The following is an 18,859-nucleotide window of genomic DNA, read 5'->3' as shown; positions in this document are numbered from 1 at the left end:
GACGCTTGATGGCGGCCGGTTTTTCGTGGATTAGAATGGGAAACAGGGAGGTCGACGTTCGTGGTGCTTTTAAGGGAGGGTGCGAAGAGTAGGTTTGAGGATCGTTTGTCGCGTGTTTGGTTAACCCATTGAGGACCGCGTAGTGAAAGAGTGCGTGAGAGTTGTGACAACGTAATTCTATTGGTATATGTAAATAAAGTAATTTGAGTATAATAGGAACGATAGATACGGAGGTTCGGTGCGTAAAACAAGAAAAAATGAAAGTTTCCTACGATCCAGTTCGATGTCGTTAAATTGTGTAAAATTAAATGGAAATCTAGACGGGTAAGAAATAACGAAGGAAGAAATATCAAGCAGATGCTTGAAATTCCTTTTTACAATTACAATGTTAAAACGCAAACGTTGAGTAAATTATACATGGTGTATTAAAAAAAGAGAAGCTTTGTACAAAACAAATGCTTAAAATTCCCTTGCTAGGTTACAATGTTAGAACACAAGTATTAAGTAAATTGCGCATGACGTATTGGAGGTTAATTGAATGTGCATATTAACTAATTTTTGTACAATGTAAGAAGTATTTGAAACAAGTAGAATCGATATATTTATCCGTGGAAAAATCCAACTAATGTTACCTTGAGCTACCTGCGAGATTTATACTCGTTGAAAAGTGACTAAAACGATTTACTACGCTCAATAACCTCGACTGCACGCAGGTCGATCTAAAGATGTGTATCATCGAGAGTCTCTTGAAATCCAGCGACTCGTGAAATATTGCTTCTCCTAACACGGTTAAATCGGTCAGCTCAATCATATTTTAAACCACTTCTAGAGCCGCTCCAATGGAACAGACAACTTCATGAAAACCATAGATACACGTTTCTATCGAAAAGCTGTTATCGAGGAATTCCTGAGAATTACAAGGAAGAACTGAGAGTATATGGACGTTTATTCAACAGGGAATACCGCGTAGCGTCGTTCGCGTTCATACAACATTATAAACGCATCTCAGCACGACGTTGCCAATCCAAATTCCATTCGAAACCATCTACCGTGGTATTTCGCATGAAATTCGTTCTACCGTTTTCTTCCGCTCAATTTAGAGAGTAGCGAAAATTCAGGAGAATTTTCGTGCGTTCAGTATAGTTTCTGCGTGGAGTCGTAATGGCTCGGGCGAGTCAAAGGCGAGTTGAAAGCACTGACCGCCTTATATTGCGTTTCTAGTCGGATGAAAAATTAGTTTATTCGTGAATTTCACTTTGACTGCCATTTACTTTGCGATTCGCAGCAGGAAACGACGAATTACGTAGCAAAAATAGAGACGCGAGGCGAGAAGGAAGAGAAAGCAAATGGCTAAAAATTTGCAATTATTTCATGAAACTCAGACATTTGGCACGATTCACGATTCTTCGTAATGATTTGACAGATTTTTAAAACGATATATTTTTTTATCATTTATTTGTTGAAGTATGTGGATACAATTTTTTCTCTTGCGTTCTCTACATTTTTCTATATATCATTATACGAATCTTACATCTCAATGATCCTTAGTAATCCTAATTGAAACAGATCAATCGACTTTGAACTCTATTAACTTAGAAACTCATTAATGAAAAATTTATCAAAGTAAAGGACACCGTCACGCTATCCACGTTATAAATAAATTATGATAATTATAACGTAGATAAAATTAAGAGAAAATCCAATTATAGATACAAGTGAGAAAGTGATTCCAACGATTTGATCGCTAGTACATCGCACACGTTTGACTTTCCCACCAAATCGTAAAGGAAGCAAAAAGGAGGAAGCATCGACTTGGATCGTCGCGACGACGACGCGACGTAGCGAGCTATCGTTTATGAAATACGTGTTCCGCCTGAATATTCGCAAGGCTCGCGGCGCTCGTAGCCGGGACGAGCCAGGCTATTGTATGGGAAACGGATAGAGTGGCGGCATTTGCTATTCTCGTAACGCACAGACTATGTTCCATTGTCACATTGTGCCTGCTAATACGCTAAAAGCCTATCTGTGTTGAGATCTGCACGCGGAATATTGCCGCGCCCGGGATTTGAGGCGGCGTAACGAGGTTACGTCCGAAGAGACAATCGCGAGTTAATGACTACGTAATTGAACGGCAACCCGGCGGACGGAGAGACCCAGCTAAAAGGAGATTGATCTCGCTTGAAGGACTTTCCGACGGAAGCTGGGTAATCCCTGTCCTTAAGAACAGGACGAAACATTTTGGGATACAAAATTGAAGCTTCTTACCTGTGGAATTTTTTATTACGTTTCGTCATTTATTATGTTTTATATATAACGTTGGAATACACACATAGACACAAATAGTCTTATACTGACACCTACACAGGAATTTGAACAGGACACTTACACAGGTCATACTCACTACTGTATAGAGAGTGGGGTTCAAAATCTTTTAAGGGGCCATGGGTCACTACGTACAGTCAGTCTGAGAGTAACTGGCCAACTGTCAACAATCCATAAATTCTTTATCTGCACACTTTGTTAATTATACCGTATTACTCACTTGTATTTTAAATACATTTGGTTCTGTAATTCTGTTTAATAAATATCATCTAATATTATTTCAACATAAACATCGTGTCTTCCACGGATTATTTATCTTAACTTTAAGATTAAATTCTAACATATAATATTTATTTACATTTTATAATACTTATTTTTAATATATATTTGACATTCAGATGACGAAGTTGTTCTTCGTACGCAATAAATGTACACACATATACACATATACGCACGTATACACAGTGAGCACGAAAAATACATTGGCATATATAGCCATATATATTTTTCAATGAATTTCTACGTTTACTTTTCCACGCTATAATTCTACATCCTAACAATTCCTTTTATACATCCGTTAAATAAAAGGAAAATTGTATTAACGCCGAGAGGAATTATAGCAGTTTGTATATTCCTTCCAATCTTTCTTCGTAAGAATATGTATAGTAAAATACGTACAGAGAATATGTACAGTAGAACAAATAAAATATAATAATACTAAATAAATACGTAAGATCGTGCATTGAAAATTATGTATCCGACGTATGCCAAAATTTTGCAGATCACGAGTCTATCCATCTTTATCTCGTTTGTTTTCAGAAGTTTCACTAACGTGTATCCTGTCGCTCGAGTCAAGTCATAGAGATATCAGGAATGAACCACGTATTCTTTGTAATACGTAGCCCATAATTTTTACACTTTCTACTTCAATTTACCACACAAAATTTAGAAACAGCGTTCGATACATTCGTGCACACGTGCACACAAGTTACGTAAGAAAAAGAGAAAAGGGTCGAAAAACGAGCGTGTTATAAAGTGCCAAGCAACATGACGTTTCTGTAAGAAACACATACAGGGAACATACACTCGTCCCCGCGATTTCTTTTTACCGCTAATGGCAGCAGATTAAAATAAACGATTCGACGTCGAACGGTCGAACGAGTCGCGTCGATGTAATGACAAGTGTTTCTTGCGTGCGAGCAGCTTTTTCGTTGGGTGCAGCGTATCGTGTCCGAAGCGAACGTTGGCACGCCTTGCGGGGAAAGAAAGCGAGGCCTCCCTTAATTTCGTAGGCTCGCGTGCGTCGTCGAACCGCAACCTGCCCCAAATTCCATCGTTTCACGGGAAACGCGAGCGATCGAGGTAGAATTTTGTATTGCGTACGCGAAGAAACCATGTAAAGACGTTTGTTCGTTATGAAAACATAAAAAAATATACACACATACACACACACACAAAAAAAGAAGGTAAAAAAGGAGATAAAAGGTGGAGAAATAAGGAAACGACTGGAAAGGGAAGATCCTTTGGAGTCGTTGTTCACGGGCGGACGAGCGGCTGACGAGGGCGTGCAAATTTGTTTAACGACGCCCAAAGCCACGGAAAAACGCGCCGACAGCAAGCGACGCGATTATGAAAATTTTCTTTGACAAATACTCCCTTGGCCCCAGCCTTAACCCTCGGTCGCGTTGCATTTTTTAACCGCGCTGCGTGTAATTATGTCGTTTCTGCGTAGCGAACTTCCGAAGCCATCCGACATCAAACGAAATTTCCCCCCGTTCCGTGAGAAACCTCGATGCCGCGAGATCTTCTTTCAAACGGTCGATACATCGCGCGCAAATATTCAGATACGTTTAGTCGTGAAAATGCGTTACCGTCGACGCAACAATTTCGTTCTTCGAACGAATGAAAACAGACTATGATAACGAACTACGTTCAAACCTGAAACGACGGTAATGTTTCCGCTATAGTTACATTCGCCAAAAGAAAATAGCATAATGTGTAACCGCGCGTCTAATTAACTGTACAAGCGTACGCAGCATAATTTAACTAATAAACTGATCTCTTGTCAACGAACAATAATTTCTTCCAATATCTCATATTATTTGTGATATAATCCGATACAGCTGCACGTTCTAGCTGATGTTGCAAGTGCAACATTGCTACACGATTCGCTCCTCTTTCTTTCTATAAAAACCATCCCATAAAATAGAATCACTGCAGAGTAGCGAAAGGATTAAACATCCAGCGTGCACCAAAAACGTCTGCACGCAAACCAACCATCCAACCGACCACTTATTCCACATCATAACACGACTCACGCGCAAAGTCTCGAACGAAGCGACATTGCCATCGAGGAAGATCGCCGTTTTTATCTGCCAGACCATGGAAACAAGCGGTCGTCTTCTTTCCGGCTAATGCGAATACTCGAAGCGTTCACGAGCGATGTCGCGCGGACGACACAGGCGGAACAGCCAGAAAAAGAATCGTATAACGGCTCATCGGGGGCTTTTTAGGGGGACGTTGGAACGTCTGTGAAAGATATCAGTGCGGGTTTATCATGAACAATACGACATAGAGCGGCTCGAACTGCTCCGCAATAAATTCGTACCGACCGCCGAGATATTTCATAAGGGAGGAATCCATCAATAACCTGTGAGCGTGTGCGTCGAAGATTGTGGTGGTGACACGGGCGGAGGAAGGGCTGTCGCAGGAAGAGCCTGTAGTTCGCAGCAATAAATAATGCGATAAAACACGAGTGAGAGCCGCGGAGGGCGGTAGAATTTCGTCGAGTAGACGTTCTTGCCACCCTCGGCCGACTACCCTTCTTTGAAGTCTCGCGCGTCTCACCTAACGTAGGTATTTCCGGCTTTCGCCGCTTCCTGGATCAGTGAGGAAAAGCCACTTTGTCGAAAGCGGCCCGCCTCACTACCCAGACAAACTCGATTACGCTCGCGAGTACGCCATAAATGAATTTCACCCGTAAGACAATGCTTCCCAGTTTATGCAATTTACGGCGAACCCTGAACGCAGCCGCCGTGATTTCGATACATAGATGAGGATGCTGTTTTTTTATCAGCCGGAAGTTTTATTTCTGTGGCTGAGTGGATGGAACGAAGAAGTAGATCGAACAGATACTTTGTGGTAATAACGGTGCTCGCTGTTTTAATCTTTTTATTAGGGAGAAACTGGTCGTCGATTACACGGCGGGTTATTATTTTAAGCGTGTAAAATGGGATCATAATAATCAACTCTGATAGCATTACATTTAATTCTATTTCTCTGTTCGTACTATTAGTTATTATGCTTTTATTGACTTATTATTTAAGAATATTATGTTTGTTTTTATTATTTTACGTATATTACAGCCGACGTTATGAGAAGATGTAACATCGTTATGAATAAATTATGAATGATGCGATAAAAATAAACGAGCGTATATAACTATCCTATCTTGATAAAAGTAACCATTAATTTTACAAAATTACTTGCACGTTTCAATAATCGCAAGGACGACAGATCCAATATCTGTTATCTCGTAAAACGCAATTTGAATAGAAATTTAAAACTGCCGCAGTCCTCGAATCTTTAATAAAATATCTAGCGACAAATCGAAACGAAAAATCACGTATATCAAGAATAATTGTTGAGAATCGTGGATCTTTGAAGCCGAAATAATGTTACAGGAACGCTAAATTTACACTTGGAATTAATATTAGAATAGTTATATATTTATTTTATGAAAGATTTCTTATATATTCATCGATACACACTTGCACGCGTCTCAGTACTTTCTTCTATATTATCTTCCGACTATTAGCCGACCGAATAGTTCACATTCATCTGTTTTCGAGACGCCGCGCACACACATACCTCCACACACTGATACCCACATACAAGTATCTCTACTACGCATTTAACCCAGTCCGGCACAGAAAATTATACATATCTCGACAATAATTATTTCCTCTATTCCTTGTTAAAAATAGAAAATTACGATTGGCGCCAAAAGTGGCTAAGAAAAGACGAGACGAGAATCAAAGAAAGTTCAAATCGAAATGCAATCTTAAAACCACAAAAAGTCCTCACACGCCCTAGAAATTCATCATCGTCGCAAAGGATTGTACGCAAAGCAAAGATGGTGCTTGATCTACCGAATCGCGTAAAAGCGAACTGAGAAAGTATCCCGATACTAGAGCTGAAACACCGTGGAAAGGTTTCCCTTGTTTCAGAGGCAAAGTCGATGAATTATCGTTCACCTATAACGTTCTTGGCTTGGCTTTCAACCCGGGTTTCCGGCCGTCTAGGGCTCCTCCTTCTGGTGCAAGGGGTTTCAGGCTCGCGCAGTTGCTTGGAGAAAGCATATTCATAAAACCGTCGAAGCAAAACCGCTTTATATCACGAGACTACCCGCCTCGCCCGCTTCTCCCTTGGTCGAATTGGGGTTGGCGAATCGTCGAGTGCCGGTACGTCGAATTTATTAGCACTAAGCCGCGAGAAACGGCCGCTGCCAATCACGAATTACGCCCAATAACCAGAATTGTAACCATCCACCAGGCTAACCCAGCAATCCTGATGGCAAGGATCGTTACTCTCTGAGCTGCTACTCGCCGGTTAGCCAGTCGAATCGTTATCTTACTCCGTATAAACGTTAATAACATCGCGTGGCACAGGCGGACACCGCGTATTTGGCTTTGACAATACGGAGAATTATTATGCGAGCCAGGGGTCGCTTTACTCGCCTATGCAATGTCATTTGCTCGTGACACGCGTTACGACTCGCTGTTACGTTTATGCCCGGACATAAAAATGCCTGCCGCTCGAACATTCTCTCTCTCTCTCTCTCTCTGTCTCTCTGTCTCTCCCTCGCTCTCTCTAGGGCCGGACTTCTGTATATGTTTCAACGATCGAAACCTCTTCGAGGTTTCCCACTCTGTTTACCATTCCATTCGACGTTTCCTCGAGGGATGTTCCGGTACCATCGACTACAAAAGGAAGAAACGATGGTCGAAGCTCGCGTGTATACGCTCGTTTGCATCTATTCGAAGGTAATCGAAGCGAAACGAGCCTGGCGAGCAATCAACGCGCGCGATTGCAGCTCGAAACACGGGGCATAATTACGTCGGTATACGCGATACGGAGTGTCCAATTGCACCGGTGGATATTAATATTCCTAGTTCGTCCAATTATCCGAACGTCATCCAAGTAGCGACTGTTCAGCGCAGGATTAGCCGCCCGATTCATAAATACGTGCTGATACGAAACGATTTCAGTATTCGAGGACGAGACTGTGGTCGCAGTTAATCAGGAGACTGGGTGATTACTATGTCGAAAGAAAGCAACGACCAGCTGCCACATACGTGGAAACAGTTCAGGCAAATAGAATTAATTAAATCATATCGCGGCATGTTCTTCGCGATTGCAAGGTGGATTTGATTTCGACTCGTCCGGCAGATACTCTCAACTGTGGCCAGCGAATTTTTACGATTTCTAGCTTCTTTCCGATTTAACGGCACCTTTAACGACCGGCTGTTTCTCGCAAACATAGTACAAGTCGTCGGCTGCATCCAGTTACATCTAATCATCATAACCTCCCGTTCGAGCAGTCAACCAACGAGCTCGGATTGTAAAAGTTTAATATCTACTGGTTTACGATTCCGCGATACACACGATCGCGCGTGTCCTGCACGCGCGCTGCACCGCGAACAGGTCCCTACGTGCGTAATCCGATCCACGAGGAAGGAGAATCCGCCGATACCGCGGACTAAGATTACGCGAAGCGGTTGACTAAGCGCGGGCATCTTTTAAACGGTGAAGGAACTTTATCGCTTTTTAATTATCAATCTCGAAAGTAGTATACGAGACGAATAGGAAGATTGATGTTTTTATCTGTTGAAACACCGAAATATAACGACACACAGATATAGATGAGTGATTTATGGATGTCCAGAAAGCTCAAACTCGAAGAAGGCAAGAGTTCAAACAGTCCTAGAACAGTGTACATCGTCATATCTTCTTCTTTCATTTTACGATTCCTCGTAATTTGTAATATTTTGTAGATGACGTTTACCAAGGTAAAAATGTACGAATGAAATCGTTAAAGTAGAAATAAACTAGAAATCTGATTTCGTAGAAAATGTCTGTATAATGAATTATGGATGGTATCTATGTATGATTGGTAATATTATACCTGTGATAGTAATCGTATATACATTGAATACCAGTTTTCTTTCTTAAAGAGAAAGATATTCGTTGTCAAATAAAGAAACCGACTCAACGAATACACCTTAGAATTTGTTACAAAAAAAAAGACTCGATAAAAGGATGATGTACCATAAAAAAGGCAATAATTCGAAAACTCATTCCGCGTATAGACTGAAACTGGACATACAGTAAAATCGGGAACAAGGGAGAAAGACTAGAACGAGACGAAATAACAGAGAGAAAGAGGCAGAGAGAAACAGGTCGATAGTTCGATGGAAAGGGGTGAAAAGGGGAGGAGGAACAGAGAGATAAACATAGACAGAGTTCGGTTAGTTTGGATTTAGTTTCGAGTTTACGTTCCTGGCTTCCTAAGTTAACCGAGCACGTAAACGCAACCGTTCCGGCCACCGACTGGTTATATTCTATTACACGATAAATATTGTAGCCAGATATATACGCGGGGGTCGGCACCCGCGTATCATCCCTTCCATTACGCCACCCCTGGCCCAACTCGGTATTATACGGCGAATTTAATTACGATACCCGCCGATCGAGCAGCGGTGCATTTTCCATTCCTCTTTCGCTCGTCCCACGTTTAAAAGCGGCCGCGCTCTCACCCCTTTTTTTCTTTTTTTCGTTTTTAACTTTTCACATGGTTGCACGATGTCAGGATTAATTTAATTCTTAATTAAAACCTTTCAATCACCCACCGATAGATACAAATAACGCGGCGTTTCGCGAATAACGACGAGACGCTAATGAAAGGCCAATCGATATCCATCGAAATAAAAAGCAAAGATAGAAAAAAGAAACGGAAGGAAAGAATACACGCGATAGAGGTGGGGGAAAGAGACATTCTTCGAGAACGCGAGTACGAAAATGGAGTGGCTTCCATGGCGAACACGTCAATGGCGACGCGTAATTGCACCTTTGTGTCGTCGCGGCGAACGTTTTTTGCCGATCCGACGTTATTCGAAAGGTCCTCCAGCCTGCGAGACCACTTGACCCCCACTCGAGAAGGAGCAAGACGAACGAGGGCTCTTACAAGGACCACCGCGCCTCTATCTGCTTTCATCAAAGACGATCCGGCTCTCCTCTTTTTCCTCTCGTTTCTGCGCCTTCGTCCGCTTTCCTTCGACTCGAAGGATCGAGACTGCGGGGCTCGGAGTTCGTATCGGCTGCGTCGTGTTTCCAGGCAACTGCTCGCCTCCATTTCGAGCACGTAATAAAGAGGATAAACAGAAAAAGACGTGACCCCGTGAAGACAAGCGCGGAAGAAAAGGTGTAAGATTGCCCGCTCTCGTCGTCGATGCTTCACTTCCATTTCGTTCCGTACGTTCTATCACATAACTAGAGGCAGTTCGATTATTTGTCCGGTGTCGTGTTCTCGATTGAGCCACCCTCGGTCCTGTTTGACCCAATTTCCCCTCAATTTACCGGTAAATAAACGAGCAGGCAAACATTAAGTGAATCAAGACATTTATTTGGTCACGAAAAAGAATTCCATGTCATCAGTCGCTGCGGGCGGTACACGTCTACTCGTCCATTTGATTTCCTCCTTTCATCCCTTTTTTTTTTTTATACTTTCCTGTTTTATCTCGTCACGATACATGCCACTTTCGTAGGAAAAATCGAGCTTTCTGATACACTCTATCTAAATAGGTGTAATTTACGAGTCGTGGATAATCCACCTACGTTTCGCCAATCGACATTTATTTCCACGCAACCGTCGCCAATCGCATGTCAGGAAACAAAAGGAAGAAATAAAACGCCCCATTATGAGAATATATTAAGCTGCGGTAGTTTGATAAGAAGAAGACTATTTCCTATTCCCATTAAGCAGTGGCTTAATGAAACTCATGAAACTCATGAAACTATCCCAATACTTATGACTCTTTATGAATATGTTATGCGTGTTATACAAAACATTTAGAAATTTCATTAGTTCTGTAACGAGGCTCGATTATCGTGGTTATGGTATTTACCCATAGAAAGATAGTCGCTTCGCTACAATGGAAGTTGCCTACTAAGTACGAATCGATATCGATTAGGTGGACTTCGAAATTTATCTTCAACAGAAATGAAACGACACCTAAAGAACAAAGCTTCCGACGAAGAAATTACCATATCCGAAAGAATGACAGATTTAAGTGGTGAGTGGATTTCCTCGTTGATGAAAATGAATTTCCATCAGGAGCATTGCCACGAATTTCCAACCAACGTCTAGTTCCGATAATCGTCTCTCGTTGAAGAAACTACCAAAGTCAAGAGTCACATTCGCGTGATCGAATGTATCGTTGGAAAACCGATACGAGCCATTTTGCACAACTTTGCATTCGAACGTTCGTCCATCTGCGCGTGTGCCATTACCGCGACGAGTGGAAAAAAAAAGGACGAACAATGAACCAAAGAACGAAGAACGAAGAGGGACGTAGCGGGCAGAGAGAAAAATCGGAGCCGACGATTTGCGCACACGGCGCGCTGAATCGTCGTCATTAGACTTCGCCTCGATTTGCATCGAGAGGAAACGACGGAGCGGAGTTTCCGTGGACGTCGAGATTTAACATATTCCGCGCGTAAAAACCGTGCGCCTGTCCGAGCCGCTCGTAAAACGGCAACCGCGCGCCCGATACCGGAAAATCATTGATTATAGACAGAGAAACTTTCCCCTGGGGCGGAATCGCGAGTCGAAGAACGGAACGTTTCCGCGGCGTTTGTACGCGAAGTCGTACAACTGCCTGGTTATTGTTGGAAATAGTTCCACGGATAGTTTACCCGTTCACGGTGTCTCGGCAGACAGCTTTCGATTGAACGTCTGTCGCTTTGATCTTCCACCAGTTTCCATTCGTTTCGTTTCGAAGGTCTTCGAGACCGTGTTTCCCCTACCTCGTCTTTCTTCCCCATCTTTCGCCATCTTTCGCAGACTATTTGCTAAACAAGATGCGACCGAAAGTCGAGTAAATATCGTGTTACCAATTTTGAGGATCTTCCTTCATCGCTTTCAACTTCTTTTTCAGTGAGGATTTCTCTTTCTTTTTTTATTTATTTGTTTATTTACTTATCTTTTCTTTTCCTTTTTTTTTGATGATGATACTAAGTATATTTGTTTAAATATTTTATGGTGCGTATTTTAGGAACGTGATTCAGTTTTGATTTGAGATGAAAAAGTAGTACAAGGTTTTGTATGATGTACATTCCTGATGATAGTATACGAAGATTAAGGAAAATGATATAATAAATCATAATAAGTCATAATAAGGATGTCAAAATTTGATATGGTGTTAATAGATTTTGTATTGGTAATTTCCCTTCTTGCATTTTATTTAGTATATCTTTCTTGAACGTATCAGGAATGTAATACAAGAATGCCATAACATTATGCTAATGAGACACGGCTATTACGACTCCATTGGTCAGTCGTTGTATTATACATTCGTTTGTATGTATTGGAGGAGTATGATTGTTTAGATTTCAGATGCAAAAATGGTACAAGGTAACAAGGTAGTTTTGCATAATACATATCGTAAAAGTGATAGGTATTAGCAAGTAAACATCTTACATTTCATGCATAAATAATTCTGCATACGGTAGTACAGGTACCTATAAAAAGTAGCGTGTGAATCATATATTATCATAATTACGTTTCATAATTACGTTATTCATCAACCTCTATTACAAACGATCATCCATGATTATTAACAACATACAATTTTACATAATTTAATGTTACACCTATCAACGATTCTTTAACATAAAACCTACTACCAAATTTTGGTTGAATTACTAAATTCTAGAATTTTCTGAATTTATTAAAAACATACCAAGTCTATATAGAAGTATTAATACCAATTTTTATTCAAACAGAAATACAATTATATCAGGTTGTCCGAAAAGTGTCTTTCTTTCGCAAACATGACCAAATCTGTGAAATGTCGCGGTGTTTATCTCGACAGAACAAAATGGATCGTACGTAATTCGACAAAATAATATAAAACAGAAGAACGTTGAGCGTCTATTATTTCCTCACAAAACGAAAGAAACTTTTCGGACAACCTAATATCTGTACGCTGCTCATTTCCCATTAAATCTGGTCTTGAATTTTAATTATTCACGCATTTTACAAATCAATAATTCTTAGTCTTAAACACCGTATCGATATCTATTTTCACGAAACGATTTTCATCTCGTATCTGCAGAAACCTTTGACAGCGTTTTACCAAAATACCTACATCCCGTGTTCCAACTCTTTTGTGCACTCGCGCGACAGAAATTTCATCAGAAGCAACGTGAAACGCCCGGGGCCGTTTCACTCGAGAAACGATAACCGCGGAAGAAACGCGTGTTCCAGGTCGCGAGGTATTGACCTAGTGAGACGACCCTTGCACGGTAGCTCGCGTATCATCCCTTCGTTCATTATTTACACCCTCGGAGCGAAGCAAGACTCGTATGTGAAGCGGCGGCCCTTTGCCCGTGGAAAGAGTGGCAGGAGGAAGCGGAGGATGGAGGGAGCGCGCAGCACTTAATTCTTCTTGTCTTCTCAACCCTGTTCCCGGGAGCAAGTGGGCCAGTGGGCTGCTCGAGGTACTCGAGGTCGGCGTTTCTCGGTTATAACGGGCTCCGACGATTTCGATGAATAATAAAAGCCGGTCGATTCACGCGGCATTCCGTGAATCAGTGACGGAGCGCAAAAGGAAAGCTTAACGAGAGCCAGGCGCCGTTTGCGTCGATTTGTTTCACTGAAATACCTCGATCTCTTTCGTATCGACGATCGAGGGTTGGAAACACGGAGAAAGAGTATTCCGCGCAGGCATACGAGTAATAGAAAACCGTGGATTTATAGCGAATTGATCTTTCAGCTTTCACTGGTTTTACCTGTGGATGATGTATGTTACAGAGAAGTGGATTTTCCGTTGAAAATGAAAGAAACGTAACTTGCTGCTTCCTGCTCGCGTCGAACATATTTTTCCTACCCTTGGCTGGTTTCTTCTCGCCGGTAAGAAAGAGGGGGAAAAAAGTAGCGAAGACGTGGGAAGAGAAAGAGAAAACGGGGGTGGAAGGTAAGCCACCCGCGGCGAAGCGATCCCGCGTGCCCCTTAGTTGGACTAATTTAAATATCAGTTCGGCAAGGGCGGCTTGTAAATCTATCAGCCGTGCAGAAATTTATGGGCAAGGCGCGTATGGATGTTTTATTTAGTAGCTCTCGGATCGCGCTCGGCTACGGGTTAGGCAGCCGTGTACAGAAGAGGTGCTTCATGAATAAAATATCACTGCTAATGCCCGGAGGCCGGGCGACGCGTTTTTCTCCCCGAAAGATGCGTCGGGCAAACACGAACGAACGAAGGAGAAGAACAGAAGAAGGTGAGGAAGGAAGAAGAAGAAGAAGAAGAAGAAGACGACGATGACCAAGACGAAGGGGAGAGGAAGAAGGAAAAAGAAAACGATCACGACATCGTTTGGAAAAACGATCGTAAATAACTGCGGAAAAAGGTCGTCTATTTTGACTGTCGTCGTCGAGTGTGGTCAGCGATCGAATACGAGTCGATTCGATCCAATGGGGATGAATCAGGCACAGCGAACATTGCTTACGTTTCAATCGAATTAATTCGCGCTTAGTTGGCCGAGGTCGACGATAATCTGCTTAGCGGAGGATCAAATGAGCGAGCAGAATTAATTCCGCTGCTTAATCTCGCCCGTTAATCTTAGTTAACACCGTCACTTTTCACTGATCTGCTCTATGTTCCCCGGTGTAATGTCAGGTTATGTTCACGATGGGATTTACCTCTCCCTGTGGATCTGCTATCTGGCTGCTAATTTCACCACCAAACGACTCAATTTTCAGGGTTTAGAACTGGACACGATATTATCGACGAAAGTTATACTCTCAACGAGAATCGAAAGATTTTAAGTTACCCCTAGCTGGACGCGCTATCGCTACACTAGCCAGGTAACTTTTTACTGATCTGTCTTTTCATCTCTTAAAATAATGCGAGAGTATGTTCACGACGAAACCGACCTTGCACCATGCATCTAATTGCGTCTAACCAATAATTTCGCCATTCAAAGTTAATTTTCATAGTTGGCAAATGAACGCGATATTATTGCCGGAAATTGTATTTGCCCGACAATCGGAAGATTGAAAACACCGAATGAGATTCAAAACTACCCCCGGTCGACGAGCAACCGCCGCTTTAAAATACACGACAAATCTGTATTTTATTATTTCTGCCTGTGGCATTTAAGAGGCCGAGACCCTCGGTATCGCGAAAGCAGCAGCATTTTTCGGCGGGAAAGGCGAAGCAGGAAGCGGAGCGAGCGGATACGGCCACCATTTGCATTCGCAGTTGTAAAGAAGGCGAAAAGCGATCGGCTCTCTCCCGATAATAAAGACAGCCCGAAGGATAAAGCGACCCTTTCTCGAGCCACGGAAACTGGTCGAGGGGGCCACGAGAGCTTATGCTTCGAATAAACCTCGAAGGGAGGCCAACCGCAAGGACGAAGAAACCGAGGAGAAGGTATCGGAACGACATAAGTCCGGAATCGACCGTTCTTACCGTGCGAAGGTAACTTTTATTTTGCTGCTTCGGGAATTTTCCATCGTTCCACGCATTTATCTTTACAGTCAGTCATTCCGGTAGCTAACACTTCTCCGACTAATTTCCTACTCGATTTTCATGGGATCCTTCTTAAATCTTCACGATCCAATGGCAGCCACGCGAGACTCGTTTACGCTCTTGTGCCTTTATTTCGTCGTACATATAATATTTATAATATAATATAATAACATATAATAACAATAATATAACACGTATAATAACACATGTAATAATAATATAATAACATATAATATTTATACGCTTCGTTATCATTTATGCCAAGGTAGAAACGTGCCCAGAATGTAAACTTGGATCATTTGAGTCGGGTTATTGCAGAAGGATGTTTGAGTTAAGCAAAGTAATTTGCCTTGTAAGTTCGCCAAATTCGATCGTGAGCAAGTTTTGATCGATCTACGTTTGCAAACAGACTGTTTATAACTCGTTACTAGTGACGTGATAAACAGTATCTTAGTATACAATAAGTTTCATTATTCCGTGCAAAGTTCAAGATTGAGTTTTAAGACGTTGAAGACTTTATATGACTCGAATAACCCTACCTTGTTATATGCATGCTTTATGCCTGAATTTTCACTATATAGAAGCACGTTTAACAGTCGCTTTCTCGGCTTATTTCAGCGGTCAGCATTTTAGATCGTTAACTGGCCGCGTAACCGACCACCGTTCGCGATTATAGTTTATACCGTTAATTACATGATTTATCGCCGCCTCGTAAAGGAACGCGACTCCGCCTAGGCCGCTTGTTCATTAAAGTACCGACCCGCCGTGCGTTGCATGGAGTCGTAAGTGCACGACTTACGTAACAGCCAACCGAGATACGCGTTAAGTAACCCATTAAAGTTGAAATCTTCTCGCTTTTGTGACGTTTGTAATGGATATCATCGCGCGAGACTTGTTTCTAGGATCGATCGATCAGTGCGATAATATTATTACCATGATTTTCGAAGAATAGAAATTTTTTTTGTTTATTTTTTTTTTTTGTTTATTTAGCCCAAGATACAGTTTTAGATACATATTCACGATAAACGGTGAATTCGAAGAATAGAAATTAAACAGGAAAAAAATGACAAAAAAATGTGGAACGCTTCACGATTTTGCGTGTCATCCTTGCGCAGGGGCCATGCTAATCTTCTCTGTATCGTTCCAATTTTAGTAAATGTACTGCCGAAGCAAGTACACTCATACCTTTCATCAGTTCGTATATATACGAAGTGACCGGTAAAATGGCCACTAGCGAGAAACATTCGTTTCGACCGAAGAACTTGTGCCACCTAGCGTCGATTTTTTCTTCCAACGTGTGACGTCGATCATTTTGCCGCGATATTCGAATCCGTCGTAAGAACAAAATTTCATCTTTAAAGCATTATAAATTGTAATTTACATGTTTTTATCTATTTCTCGATAATATTTAATAAAAAGGTTCTCTTATGACAGCAGTAAATCACTCGATGCGTAGAATTATCGACTGACACGTGTTGCGCGTATCGAGCAAAAACAAGAGAATTGTAGAGACGTTTCGATTCGTTTCCTGGCGAGTGTATGGCACGTGACTTTTTATCGTGTAACCGATATGGCTCTAATAAAGTTTGAAATACTTAATTTGTTACTTTCATCCCTTGTTATTTTTAACTCCAAATATTCCTCTTTCTAGATTCTAGACGATCGATTTTCTAGCTGACACCATTCCCAGCAATGAAAATTACCTTCGTGAGGTATAATACGAGCTTTACATCATATTATAAAATTATAAAATTCTACAAAGCTCAGTAACCCTTTAAACGAAATACCTAAATCTTCCGCTGCAGCCTTTTAACTTTCTCAACAACGAAAATGTCATCGAAAGAAACATCGAACGCAACAAAATGTACGTCAAAATTAAAATTGTATCGCGAAAAGTGGTCCTACATACAAATCAATCGGATCTGCATTTCTTCCGCCAGCTAACTTTCCAACCACCAACCGTTCCTATAACCTGACAGAAAATCGAAGCTTATCCCCGAAGAAAGTCAAGTCTGTTGGATGCAGAACGCGCGAGATCTCGTATCTGCATTTTATACCAACCGAGAACCCAACTTCGTTCATCGCGAAATCTTTTATGATTTCTTTTACGTTAAGAAGTCTGGGCTGTGACTGACAGGCGAATCGAGCCGCGACGAATAAATATCGCGAAAATATGCCGGAGAAATGCAAACAATTCGAGGCAGGCAGCGGAGGGTTCGGAACCTTTGTCGGAACCACGGAAGCGTAGTTCAGACCCTAGGGTTATTATTTTCTGTTTTATTGGTCGAGCAAATACACGCCGTAACGTGGCCGTAAAAAAAAAAAAAAATGAAGCGAGCTTTCTTACTCGGCTAATCGACGAGGAAAGATAAATCGGTCGTAATTTGGAAATTTCACGGGAGTAGAAACGATCGGTGAAGAAATTGCCAAGCTTTTTCATTTGGTGCACGCGTTTGGATAATCAGGTCAGACGGATCATTAACGCGTCCTTGCATTAAGTAGGCCCGTAAATTCGTCTCTGTACACAATGTGTCCCGGCGATCGGTCTAATTACCCGTTTCCAGGATAAACGCGAGTACGACGCGCCATCAACTCCTTCGTTTCGCGTTTTATCGTCGAAATCTGCATGTAAATCGATTCGACATCTGGGCTAGCTAGCGATGGAAACGAGCCAGCCGCGCTTTGGGTAAACGGAAGCGACGAAAACCGTCCGTCGGCGATCGTAAACGTATCAATGACCAACAGGGTTCCTCGTGGTTCTACGGTGAGATCATCGAGCGCTAGGGAAAATAATGGAGCACCGACGTGTACAAACAACAAAGCTGCTCCCTAACACTCGAATTTAAGTGATTTGCGTTTACTTTGCGGTCAATAATGGTTTAGGATTGTAAACGGTAGAGGAAAGGCAAACTGCGCGGTTAAGGATCCGGTAGCTGTGTTCTGGAATTGTATCGGACGACCGAGAGCGACTTCGAAGAATTCTGGCGTAGGGTTTTATGCAAAAAATGGTAAAATAACGATCGTGAATATAAAGTGCTGAAAAGCATTGGAGGATCTCGGATCGTAGCAGCTGTCTGTGTGCTTCTGTGTGTATATTTTTGTTTAACGATTATATTAAACAGCTACATGGCATAGTAAATCTAAATTACAATCCTTTCGTGGACGAACCTTACAGATCGAACCTCACAGTTTCCCGGAACAACTTTCTCTCTATCTCCATATATATTCTCATCGCTTTGTTTCCATTCCATGTTCTATCTATCTCCTTTCTTCTCTTACGTCTTTTTAACTAACCCTTCCCTCACACACAGTATAGTTACTGACTATTCTTAACTTCAACCCACACACACACACACACTAGAATTATACCCAACTGGAACTATCAAAGCCTAATCCGATATTACACGTCAGACTAGAACAATATACGCCACTGATATATATCAATATCGTTCGAGAGAGTCTATGAAATCAGCAATTTATAGATCCATCAACAAAGCCATGGAAATTCGAATTTTTCATGAATTCGGATCCATCCATTGCCGCTCGATCGCCTCCACGATTGAACGATTCAAGCACCCATGAAATTCCCAATGGTCAAGCTTAATGCTGGAGAAACGTGGTTCACGGGAAAAGCGAGCGGTGATCGAAAACGACGGCGCTGAAAGGCGTAACGGTTTCGTGGCAAAGAGGCGCTAAACGACGAGAACCGTATAAGAAGCGGAGTT

General features: G+C 41.9%; 1 non-coding gene across 1 annotated transcript; it reads right to left on the bottom strand.

The window, feature by feature from the left end:
• Positions 1-16,204: 16,204 nt before the first annotated feature.
• LOC126869085 (U6 spliceosomal RNA) lies at positions 16,205-16,311 on the bottom strand. The gene has a single exon (XR_007690823.1). It is a non-coding gene; the product is annotated as a U6 spliceosomal RNA (small nuclear RNA).
• Positions 16,312-18,859: the final 2,548 nt, after the last annotated feature.

This window comes from Bombus huntii, chromosome 8 (genome assembly GCF_024542735.1).
Source record: "Bombus huntii isolate Logan2020A chromosome 8, iyBomHunt1.1, whole genome shotgun sequence".
NCBI classification, from domain to species: Eukaryota; Metazoa; Arthropoda; class Insecta; order Hymenoptera; family Apidae; genus Bombus; species Bombus huntii.
This window is presented reverse-complemented; position numbering and strand designations above follow the sequence as displayed.